Source organism: Apodemus sylvaticus, chromosome X (assembly GCF_947179515.1).
Source record: "Apodemus sylvaticus chromosome X, mApoSyl1.1, whole genome shotgun sequence".
Classification (NCBI taxonomy): Eukaryota; Metazoa; Chordata; class Mammalia; order Rodentia; family Muridae; genus Apodemus; species Apodemus sylvaticus.
In genome coordinates, this window is record NC_067495.1 from 72696277 (window position 1) to 72708877 (window position 12601).

The following is a 12601-nucleotide window of genomic DNA, read 5'->3' on the forward strand; positions in this document are numbered from 1 at the left end:
GTTTTGCTATGTAAAACTACTGCTATCATCATTTAAATATAGTCAACCTTTCAATATAGCCCACTAGAGAGACTGGGAAACAGATTTATATTTTTTAACTGGATATTTTCTTTGTTTACATTTCAAATGTTATCCCCTTTCCAGGTTTCCCCTCTGAAAACCCCCTAATCCATCCCCCCTTACCCTGCTTCTATGAGGGTGCTCCACTACCCACCCACTTACTCCTGCTTCACTGCCCTAGTATTTCTCTCCATTGACTCATCAAGTCACCACAGGACCAAGGGCCCCTTCCCCCCACTGATGCTCAGCTCCTTCAGTCCTTCCCCTAACTCCTATGGTGGAGTCCCTGTGCTCAGTCCGATGGTTGGCTGCAAGCATCCACCTCTATTTGTCAGGTACTGGCACAGCCTCTCAGGAGACAGTTGTTTCAGGCTCCTGTCAGCAAGCACTTCTTGGCATCAGTAGTAGCATCTGGATTTGGTGAGTGTATATGCGATGGATCCCCAGGTGGGGCAGTCTTTGGATGACCTTTCCTTCAGTCTCTGTTCTACTATTTGTCCCTGTATTTCCTTTAGAGAGGAGCAACTCTGGGTTACAATTTTGCCCTCATATTTTTCAGCTGGGGGAAGGGCCATGCCTAAGCACTGGATATGGTCTTGACAGGTTCTCCCTCCCCTTTGCGGGGGTATTTCAGCCAATGTCATTCCTATGAAGTCCTGGGAGGCTCTTGTCTTCCTGGTATCTGGGACTTTCTGGTTGCTACCCCCAGTTCCCCATCCCCCATTGTTACACACCTCTGTTCAATTTCCTGACCCTCTGTACATCTCCTGAATCTCCTCCCATACCTGATTCTGCCCTCTTCCCCCTCCCCTCCTTTCTTCTTCCAAAGTCTCTCCCACCCTCTACTTCCCTTGGTTGTATTGGTCTTCCTTCTAAGTAGGACTGAAACATCCACTCTTTGTTCTGACTTTATATGTTATCTGACCTTAAAAACAGTGGTTAGATGCCATGAAGTAGGAGGCAAGGTCCTAACCATATGTGTGTGATTAGGCCCAAGACCCTCTTCCATCTTTGTCAAGGTGAGTGCTAACCTTTTCTCCTTTCATACAACACCAGATTTATATTCTTTTTTTTTAAAGGATAGTATTTTTTATTTGATATATTTTTTTATTTACATTTCAAATGATTTCCCCTTTTCTATACCCCCACTCCCCGAAAGTCCCATAAGCCCCCTTCCCTCTCCCTGTTCTCCCACCCACCCCTTCCCACTTCCCTGTTCTGGTTTTGCCCTATACTGCTTCACTGAGTCTTTCCAGAACAAGGGGCCACTCCTCCATTCTTCTTGTACTTCATTTGATGTGTGGATTATGTTTTGGGTATTCCAGTTTTCTAGGTTAACACCCACTTATTAGTGAGTGCATACCATGATTAATCTTTTGAGACTGGGTTACCTCACTTAGTATGATGTTCTCCAGTTCCATCCATTTGTCTAAGAATTTCATGAATTCATTGTTTCTAATGGCTGAATAGTATTCCATTGTGTATATATACTACATTTTTTGCATCCATTCTTCCATTGAGGGATACCTGGGTTCTTTCCAGCTTCTGGCTATTATAAATAGGGCTGCTATGAACATAGTGGAGCATGTATCCTTAATACATGCTGGGGAATCCTCTGAGTATATGCCCAGGAGTGGTATAGCAGGACCCTCTGGATGTGACATGCCCAGTTTTCTGAGGAATCGCCAGACTGATATCCAGAGTGGTTGTACCAATTTGCAACCCTACCAGCAGTGGAGGAGTGTTCCTCTTTCTCCACATCCTCGCCAACACCTGCTGTCTCCTGAATTTTTAATCTTAGCCATTCTGACTGGTGTAAGGTGAAATCTCAGGGTTGCTTTGATTTGCATTTCCCTAATGACTAATGAAGTTGAGCATTTTTTAAGATGCTTCTCCACCATCCCACGTTCTTCAGGTAAAAATTCTTTGTTTAACTCTGTACCCCATTTTTTAATAGGGTTGTTTGGTTTTCTGGAGTCTAACTTCTTGAGTTCTTTGTATATACTGGATATTAGCCCTCTATCTGATGTTGGGTTTGTGGAGATCTTTTCCCAATTTGTTGGTTGCCGATTTGTCCTTTTGATGGTGTCCTTTGCCTTACAGAAACTTTGTAATTTTATGAGGTCCCATTTGTCAATTCTTGCTCTTAGAGCATACGCTATTGGTGATCTGTTCAGAAACTTTCCCCCTGTACTCATGTTCTCAAGGGTCTTCCCGAGTTTCTTTTCTATTAGCTTCAGAGTGTCTGGCTTTATGTGGAGGTCCTTGATCCATTTGGAGTTGAGCTTAGTACAAGGAGACAAGAATGGATCAATTCGCATTCTTCTGCATGCTGACCTCCAGTTGAACCAGCACCATTTGTTGAAAAGGCTATCTTTTTTCCATTGGATGTTTTCAGCCCCTTTGTCCAGGATCAAGTGGCCATAGGTGTGTGGGTTCATTTCTGGATCTTCAATCCTGTTCCATTGATCCTCCTGCCTCTCACTGTACCAATACCATGCAGTTTTTAACACTATTGCTCTGTAGTATTGCTTGAGGTCAGGGATACTGATTACCCCTGACTTTCTTTTGTTGCTGAGAATAGTTTTAGCTATCCTGGGTTTTTGCTTATTCTTTGAGTATAGGAAGGCTACTGATTTGCTTGAGTTGATTTCATAACCTGCCACTTTGCTGAAGTTTTTTTATCAGCTGCAGGAATTCTCTAGTGGAGTTTTTTGGGTCACTTAGGCATACTATCATATCATCTGCAAATAATGATAGTTTGACTTCTTCCTTTCCAATTTGTATCCCTTTGACCTCCTTATGTTGTCTAATTGCCTGAGCTAGTACCTCAAGTACAATATTGAAAATATAAGGAGAAAGGGGGCAGCCCTGTCTAGTCCCTGATTTTAGTGGGATTGTTTCAAGTTTCTCTCCATTTAGTTTGATGCTGGCCACCAGTTTGCTGTATATTGCTTTTACTATGTTTAGGTATGAGCCTTGAATTCCTGTTCTTTCCAAGACATTAAGCATGTAAGGATGCTGAATTTTGTCAAATGCTTTTTCAGAATCCAATGAAATGACCATGTGAATTTTTTCTTTGAGTTGGTTTATGTAGTGGATTGCATGGATTGATTTCTGTATACTGAACCAATCCTGCATCCCTGGAATAAAGCCTGCTTGATCATGGTGGATGGTCATTTTTTATGTGTTCTTGAATTTGGTTGGCAAGAATTTTATTGAGTATTTTTGCATCGATATTCATAAGGGAAATTGGTCTGAAGTTCTCTTTCTTTGTTGGATCTTTGTGTGGTTTTGGTATCAGCATAATTGTGGCTTCATAGAAGGAATTAGGTAGTGTTCCTTCTGTTTCTATTTTGTGGAATAATTTGAAGAGTATTGGTGTTAGGTCTTCTTTGAAGGTCTGATAGAATTCTGCACTGAAGCCACTGCACTGTGCTTTTATTTTGTTGGAAGGCTTTCTATGACCCCTTCTAATTCTTTAGTAGTTATGGGACTGTTTGGTCTTGATTTAATTTTGGTATTTTGTATCTGTCTAGGAAATTGTCAATTTCATCCAGATTCTCCAGTTGTGTTGAGTATAGGCTTTTGTAGTAAGATCTGATGATTTTTTGGATTTCCTCAGTTTCTGTTGTTATATCCCCCTTTTCATTTCTAATTTTGTTAATTTGGATACTTTCTCTGTGCCCTTTGGTCAGTCTGGCTAAGGGTTTATCTATCTTGTTGATTTTCTCAAAAAACCAGCTTCTGGATACAATGATTCTTTGTATGGTTCTCTTTGTTTCCACTTGACTGATTTCAGCCCCGAGTTTGAGATTTCCTGTCTTCTACTCTTCCTGGGTGAATTGGCTTCTTTTTGTTCCAGGGCTTTCAGGTGTGTCCTTAAGCTGCTAGTGTATGCTTTCTCCATTTTCTTTTTGGAGGCACTCAGGGCTATGAGTTTTCCTCTTAGCACTGCTTTCATTGTGTCCCAAAGAGTTGGGTATGTTGTGCCTTCGTTTTCATTAAATTCTAAAAAGTCTCTGATTTCTTTCTTTATTTCTTCTTTGGCCAAGGTGTCATTGAGTAGAGTATTGTTCAGCCTCCATGTGTATGTGGGCTTTCTGTTGTTTTTGTTGCTATTGAAAACCACTCTTACACCATAGTGATCTGATAGGAGGCATGGGATTAGTTCGATCTTCTTATATTTGTTGAGGTCTGTCTTGTGACCAATTATATGGTCAATTTCAGAGAAGGTACCACGAGGTGCTGAGAAAAAGGTATATTCTTTTGTTTTAGGGTGAAGTGATCTATAAATATCAGTCAAGTCCAATTGGTCCAATGCTTCAATTAGTTTTATTGTGTCCCTGTTTGGTTTCTGTTTTCCTGATGGGTCCATTGAGGAAACTGCAGTGTTGAAGTCACCCACAATTATTGTGTTAGGTGCAATGTGTGCTTTGAGCTTTAGTAAAGTTTCTTTTACGAATGAGGGTGCCTTTAATATTCTTTCTTTGTTTAGTACATTTGGGGTTTTGATTATTATGTGACAGGAGGTATTTCTGCTCAAGTCCAGTCTGTTTGGAGTTCTATAGGCTTCTTGTATATTCATGGGCATCTCTCTCTTTTAAGTTGGGAAAATTTTCTTCCATAATTTTGTTGAAGATATTTGCTGGCCCTTTCAGTTGTAAATCTTCACTCTCATCTATACCTATAATCCTTAGGTTTGGTCTTCTCATTGTATCCTAGATTTCCTGGATGTTCTGGGATACAAGCTTTTTGCATTTTGCATTTTCTTTGACAGTTGATTCAATGGTTTCTATGGTATCTTCAGCATCTGAGATTCTTTCTTCCATCTCTTGTATTCTGTTGTTTATATTTGCATCTATGGCCCCTGATTTCCTCTCAAGGTTTTCTATCTCCAAAGTTGTCTCCCTTTGTGATTTCTTAGTTGTTTCTACTTCTGTTTTTAAATCCAGGATGGTTTTGCTCAGTTCCATCATTTGTTTGTGTTTTCCTGTAATTCTTTAAGAGATTTTTGTGTTTCCTCTTTCATGACTTCTGCCTCTTGACTCAAGTTCTCCTGCATTTCTTTAAATTTTTTTTTGCGTTTCTTCTTTATTGACTTCTATTTCTTGAGCCTTATTCTCCTGCATTTCTTTAAGTGATTTTTGTGTTTCCATTATACGGGTTTCTAGCTTATTCATATTCCCCTGTATTTCTTTAAGAGATTCATTTATGTCCTTTTTGTGTTCTTCTAGCAGCATCATGACCAGTGATTTTAAATCCAAATCTTGTTTCTCTGGTGTGTTGGCATAACCAGGACTTGTTGATGTTGGAGAGTTTGGTTCAGATGCTGCCATATTGCCTAGATTTCTGTTAGTAGCGTTCCTAAGTTTGCCCTTTGCCATCTTGTTCTCTGGAGTTAGTTGGTCTTGTCTCTGGCTGGTATTTCAGCCTCCTAAGAGGCTCTAGGGATATTTCTGCAACACTATATGGCTGAGTTTCCCCTGTAGCAGATTGCTGATGTGCTGTCCTCCTCTTGGGTGCCCTTGCAGCCCTAGTGTGCTTTGCCCCAGATTGTGTCTGTGAACCAGATGGTGCTTGTTTGCTCCTTCAGTGAGTGCTGATGGTCTATGCTGTGGGACCTTTTCCGAGTACTGATCACTCTGCTGGGCAGCCTAACTCCCAACCGGGTTGGTGCACACAAGGCTAGCATAGCTGCTCAGGCCCTGAGTCTAGGCAAAAGCCTTGCAGGCCAAAGTCTGAGCAAAGTTCCCCTCGGGCTATGAGTGTTAATTGGGTCTGTCAGGTGGCCAGGATGGTGGCTGTGCACGAGCTACCTGAAAGTGCTGGGAGAGTCTGCTGGGCTAACAACCTCCTGGCCGGGTTGGCACAAAGATGGCCCACTGAGCAGCCCAGGTATTAGGGGCAGTCCAGGGCCTGTTGGGGCATAGACCCCCGCTATGTTAGCCTCAGGCTATGACTCTTAGCTGACTTTGCCTGCGAGAATTCTCTGGCATCTGTAGTCAAAATGGCGGTGCGTGTGCCGCGCCTGGCAAACAACCTCCTGGCTGGGTTGGCACACTGATGGCCCCTCGAACAATCCAGGGCCTGGGTGCAGGCCAATGCCTGTCAGGCTTAGACCTCTGCGATGTTGGCCTTGGGTTATGTTTGCGTACCTCAGGCTGTCTGATATCTCTGGCATCCGAGAACTAAGATGGAGTCGAGTCACTGGTAACTGACTGACGGGAGGCAGAGTTCTGAAGTGGCTTCTGTGAGGTGAAAGGTGCCATAAAGCCACTGCTGCTTGCAGCCCGGCTGGCCAGTGATGGCCAGTGGTCCCAGATTTATATTCTTAATGAATGATTCTGTTTATACAACAGTTTCTTGTGTAACAATTGTGTAATCTTTTTTAAATTAGCAGAAAATAATACACCCATATTGTAGTAGAAGAAACTAATGTTTGAAATAACTCCTTTTAAAGATAACAGGTGGTAAATCTTTGTATCAAGAATTGCCTTAATCTTCTGATTTTCATCCCTCAGACCTGGAAGTAGCTTTTTTTCTTTTTTCTTTTTTTTTTTTTTAACTAACTTCCCAAGTTATTCTTCAGCAGATAGCAACTGAGAGTCATTAATGTTTGTAGGCCAGTTTGGAGTGTGAAAGAGGATGGAAGTCAGAGAGGGGGTTAATCTAAAATAGAAGTGTCTAAAAGGTTGTGATGGGACTGTGAAGGAGGATGGGACAGAGTTCAGGAAAGTTGTAAATGCTTACCCACTTCACAGACATGAAGCACCAATTTCATTGTAGTGGTTATGAATGAAGCTGCTGGGTTTTCTTATTTTATTTTTAAGTTGACTCATGTATTAACTACATGCTTAAAGTCAAATGCATACATTTCAGCAAAGGAAAGAGCACCTGCTGCATTCACTGTTTTATTTTATGAACCTAGAAGCATGTCTGCAACAGATACTACAAAAGTCTCTGTTGAATTCATTCTTCCAAGGTTGACCCATTTTGAATATAAACCTTGGTTGCAGCTTTTCTGAAATTGGAAGTATATTATTGTTATCTGTGTTGATCATTTTGTGCAATAGGGTAGTAAATCTTGTTTCTAGAACCTCATAAAAACTGAGTGCTGGGAGTCAGTCCACAAGCCTTTCCTGACATCTTTCTCCATCCTTTGTACTTAGCATCTGAGAAATACTATTTCATTATCAACTTGTATGAAATATTTTTTATGTTTTATATGAGTAAAATCAAGTATTCAATTCTTCTCTTGTTCTACCTATTTCATTTAGATGGATGTATTTTTGAAATCAAGTAATTATTTGAAGTATATTTCATACTAAATATACTTTTTTAGAGTGGCAGAAGACTAATAATGCATTTAGTTGTTTCAATAGACTTAAAGGATTAAAAAACAGCAAAATGACACCCGGAGGCTAATTATACTATCTTAAATATGTTTCCATTTTGACAATGTTTAATTTATGGAAATTTTCATATGATTGTTGTTTGTTGCTTGTTTGGACCAAATCAAGGGCCTTGCAAAGGCTAAGTATTTATCTTCTGAGCAAGACTTTATCTCTATGAAGTAAAATTTTAAAGCAAAATAAATCCAGAAACATTTCTCACATTGAATCAAGACAGAATACTATTAATGGGGGTGGGGTGGTAATCTTAATCATATCCTCATTCTAATAATTGATAACAGCAAAATTATTAAATATACTTAGAAAATATATCCTCATTCTTTATTCTATTGGATTTTTGAAACAATACATTTTTTATGGGTAAGAAAGTAGTTGAGGCTGAATAAAATAAGTTGAGTTGTCCAGGGCTACATAGTGGTAAGAGTTGTGTTCTATTTCTGTAAAGTATATGTCTTCAAGCACACACCATAGAAAATGAGTTTTGAGAGTTTTACAAGATTTCTTCCCTTCTTTAAAATGAGAGACATTCCACTTTCAGTCTGTATATACTGAATTCAATAGAGTTTACCCCTCTTAATCTAACCAATGGGAATTTTCTTTTCAGTTTATACTTCTTTCTGTACTGGGCTTTTCTTTGTTGCTCAGGTTGGTATCCTGTGCTCTTGAACTCTATCACTTAGGCCTCTGTGTAGCTGAGATGAGCGCCAGTAGCTGGGAATCGAGGTTTGCACCCAGATGCTCAACTCTACATTGCTTCTCATCTATACTTCTGTTTTTGTTACCAAGAAGGAGCGCTCAGCCTTTGCATAATTCTTTGTATCATATTATCTAGTACTGATGGCAGAATCTTTTCAGTAGGTGTATTCCATCTATAAGTTGCCAGTTTAATAGTAACAAATCTGGCTTGGCTGCTGCATTGGATAAGTGTATTCTAAAATATTTGAATACTAAAAAATTGATTCTTAGGGTTTTGGTTTTATTACCACATGATCATGACAGGGGACAGTAAGGAATATGGAAATATCAAATGTCAGTATTTACAAATAATGCTACTTTTCGTTGTGTGGCTGTGTAAATATAATGATAAACCATATGATTTGGCTTTGCAAATGTTAAAGAAGGGGGTATATTGAAGATAGATATGTGACCTAAAACAACTATATTTTTCCTTTAATGATTTTCTTACAAACTTTGAAAATAAACAAAAATATTCATTTCATAAGACATATAGTTTTTAGATAAAATGATCAATTCAAGATTTTATTTTGTGTTCATATAAAGCACTTTTGATTTTTCTGTAGAAGTTTTATAACTTACTGTGTTTGCTTCCAGGTAAAGAAGCATACACACCTCAAGCTTGTCTACAGGAACCTCACTAGGGCCATTTTCTCAATTGACGTTCCCACCCTGAAAAATCCTCCAGTGTCAAGTTACATAAAACTAACCAGGACACTTTCTTTGTCTTTATTTCAAGTGTGGTAAAAATATTTACGATTAAAAGGTCATCTCCCTATTGCATGCTGAAGAATCCTCTGGATATATGCCCAGGAGTGGTATAACAGGGTCCTCAGGAAGTGTCATGCCCAGTTTTCTGAGGAACCACCAGACTGATTTCCAAAGTGGTTGCACCATCTTGTAACCCCACCAGCAGTGGAGGAGTGTTCCTCTTTCTGCACATTCTCGCCAACACCTGTTGTCTCCTGAGTTTTTGACCTTAGCCATTCTGACTGGTGTGAGGTGAAATCTCAGGGTTGTTTTGATTTGCATTTCCCTAATGATTAATGATGTTGAACATTTCTTAAGGTGTTTCTCAGCTCTCCAAAGTTCTTCATGTGAAAATTCTTTGTTTAGCTCTGTACCCCACTTTTTAATCGGGTTATTTGGTTCTCTGGGTTCTACTTTCTTGAGTTCTTTGTATATATTAGATATTATCCCTCTGTTGGATTTAGGGTTGGTGAAGATCCTTTCCCAATCTATTGGTTGACGTTTTGTCCTTTTGACAGTGTCCTTTGCCTTACAGAAACTTTGTAGTTTTATGAGGTCCCACTTGCCAATTCTTGATCTTAGAGCATAAGCTAATGGTGTTCTATTCAGGAACTTTCCCCCTGTGCCCATGTCCTCCAGGGTCTTCCCCAGTTTCTTTTCGATTAGTTTCAGTGTGAGGTCCTTGATCCATTTGAAGTTGAGCTTAGTACAAGGAGATAAGAATGGATCGATTCATATTTTTCTGCATGCTGACCTCCAATTGAAACAGCACCACTTGTTGAAAAGACTATCTTTTTTCCACTGGATGATTTCAGCTCCTTTGTCGAAGATCAAGTGACCATAGGTTTGTTGGTTCATTTCTGGGTCTTCAATCCTATTCCATTGATCCGCTTGCCTGATATTGTACCAATACCATGCAGTTTTTATCACTATTGCTATGTAGTAAAGTTTAAGTTCTGGGATACTGAATCCCCCTGAATTTCTTTTACTGTTGAGAATAGTTTTAGCTATCCTGGGTTTTTTGTTATTCCAGGTGAATTTGAGAATTGCTCTTTCTAGCTCTATGAAGAACTGCGTTGGGATTTTTATGGGGATAGCACTGAATCTGTAGATTGCCTTTGGCAAGATGGCCATTTTAACTATTTTAATCCTGCCAATCCACGAGCATGGAAGATTTTTCCATTTTCTGAGATCTTCTTCGATTTCCTTCTTCAGAGATCTGAAGTTCTTGTCATATAGGTCTTTCACTTATTTGTTTAGAGTCATCCCAAGATACTTTATGCTGTTTGTGGCTATTGTGAAGGGAGTCATTTCCCTAATTTCTTTCTCGGTCTGCTTATCCTTTGAATATATAAAGGCTACTGATTTGCTTGCATTGATTTTGTAGCCAGCCACTTTGCTGAAGTTTTTTATCAGCTGGAGGAGTTCTCTAGTAGAGTTTTTAGGATCACTTAAGTATATTATCATATCATCTGCAAATAGTGATAGTTTGACTTCTTCCTTTCCAATTTGTATCCCTTTGAGTTCCTTTTGTTGTCTAATTGCTCTAGCAGCCCTATTTGTAGTAGCCAGAAGCTGGAAAGAGCCTAGGTGTCCTTCAACGGAGGAATGGATACAAAAAATGTGGTATATTTACACAATGAAGTACTATTCAGTCATTAGAAACAATGAATTCATGAAATTCTTAGACAAATGGATGGAGCTGGAGAACATCATACTAAATGATGTAACCCAGTCTCAAAAGATCAATCATGGTATACACTCACTGATAAGTGGATATTAGCCTAGAAACTTTGAATACCCAAGACATAATCCACAAATTAAATGATGTCCAAAAAGAATGGAGGAATGGCCCCTGGTTCTGGAAAGACTCAGTGCAAGAGTATACGGGGAATTCCACAACAGGGAAGTGGGAAGGGGTAGATGGAGGAACGGGGGAGAGAAGTGGGCTTATGGGACTTATGGGGAATGGGGACCCAGAAAAGGGGAAATCATTTGAAATGTAAATAAAAAATGTATCAATAAAAAATGAAAAGAAAAATAAGGTCATCCCCCTTTATACTAGATTTGAATATTTTGTCCTGTTTCTTGCTTACAAATAGGCCTATTTTTTTTTAAAACTTCAGGTACTTTTGTTGGGTTTTGATAATATTGTTTCATATCTGTATCTACTTGTGGGTTGGTATTCCTGGCCAAGGGGTATATTTGTACAGAATTTTGAACTGCTATCAGAGAATATAGTTTGTTTTTTTGGCATGACCAATAAAACTGGCAAAATTGCTTGTGTTAAGAATGAAGGATCAGGGTTCATGAATTATATTATTAGTTTCATCATAAACTTTCTATTTGACTTTTACCATCCAACTTCATACCTATTGTTAGTGAATTTACCTTCTGTAAAGTGTAATAATATTTAACTACCTCGTATGGAATGTTATGAAGCTTAGCTTTCCATTTTTGAGAGTTTCAAATATAAAGCACAATAATGGTTATTAGCATTACTCTATTCTAACTGGCATATTTGAGGCCAAATTTTAGCATAGAATGTATCAATAAATGAGGGCAGTTCAGTTTCTTCTTTTCTGCAGTGTGTAGTCACATCATTTTGCCTGCCTTTTCCTCCTATTTCACAGGAAGGAATCTTGAGGTGTTTACTTTTATAAATGTGAGGCTGTCATATAGGATGTGAAGATTTGTTTATTTTGATTGTACTCATTAGACAGGTAAAATTGAGAAGATATGTTTTGGAGGAAAAATTCCCTAATATGACCTTTAATAAACAACAACTTTCATAACATGTACAAATAGATAGTGAACTTGGTGATCTCATCCAGCCTACTGGAAAAAAAAACCCTTTATACCAAATGTGTTTTCTTCTTGGATTTTTCTTTTAAATAAAAGAGGTCAACCAAAGTGGATTTTATTATATGATCATCTAGATTGTTAAGTGAAGGCAAAAGTAAAGCTTTCATTTCCAAATATCTGGCTTCTTGTGATCTAGTACATCTTTCATAGGCATATTTATGTTACTCAGAATATTCTTACTTTTGTTCTGCCACAGAGTCCTCAGAAATACATGCATAATTTCCAAATAAAGCAGATTACACAGGCATCCTTAAAATCTGAACTTTGAATATGGTTTTGCTTTCTCTTTTCTACCTGAATATGTGGCAAGAGACTTGGGGACAGGCCAGATATTTCACCCTCTGGGCATTGTGGACCAACAACTCAATTTTTTAGGCTACTATTCCAAAATCCAATTTACTGAAATGTTGGCCTCTGAGAGCAGGAGAATCAGTATACAATAATGACAGAGGGATAATTCAAGAATTTTCATTGAGGCAAAAATTATTGCAACGTTGAATGAATGTTCAGAAAATGATCTCAGCATTCATGACCTATTGCATGCTTTTTAGTTTTATGGTTATGAAGAAAAAAGAAAACAATACAAGTTGGCAGTATTTAATGCAAAGGTTATTGTGACATAAGTAAACACACTTACTACATGCTAGAATTGAGTTCCACTAAAATTGTGGCATTGATTTAATAAATCTCTCCTGAATCCACACAGTTATCCTCATGGTAGGTAGTACACCTTAGTGGTGAACACTGCACAGAACCACCCAAAATTTTACTGAATG

General features: G+C 38.7%; 1 protein-coding gene and 1 non-coding gene across 2 annotated transcripts in view; one reads left to right on the plus strand and one right to left on the minus strand.

The window, feature by feature from the left end:
- Positions 1-12601, plus strand: part of Dach2 (dachshund family transcription factor 2) — a 512021-nt gene that overhangs the window by 34710 nt on the left and 464710 nt on the right. The window lies entirely within an intron of this gene.
- LOC127675965 (U6atac minor spliceosomal RNA) lies at positions 988-1113 on the minus strand. Its single transcript, XR_007975626.1, has one exon. It is a non-coding gene; the product is annotated as a U6atac minor spliceosomal RNA (small nuclear RNA).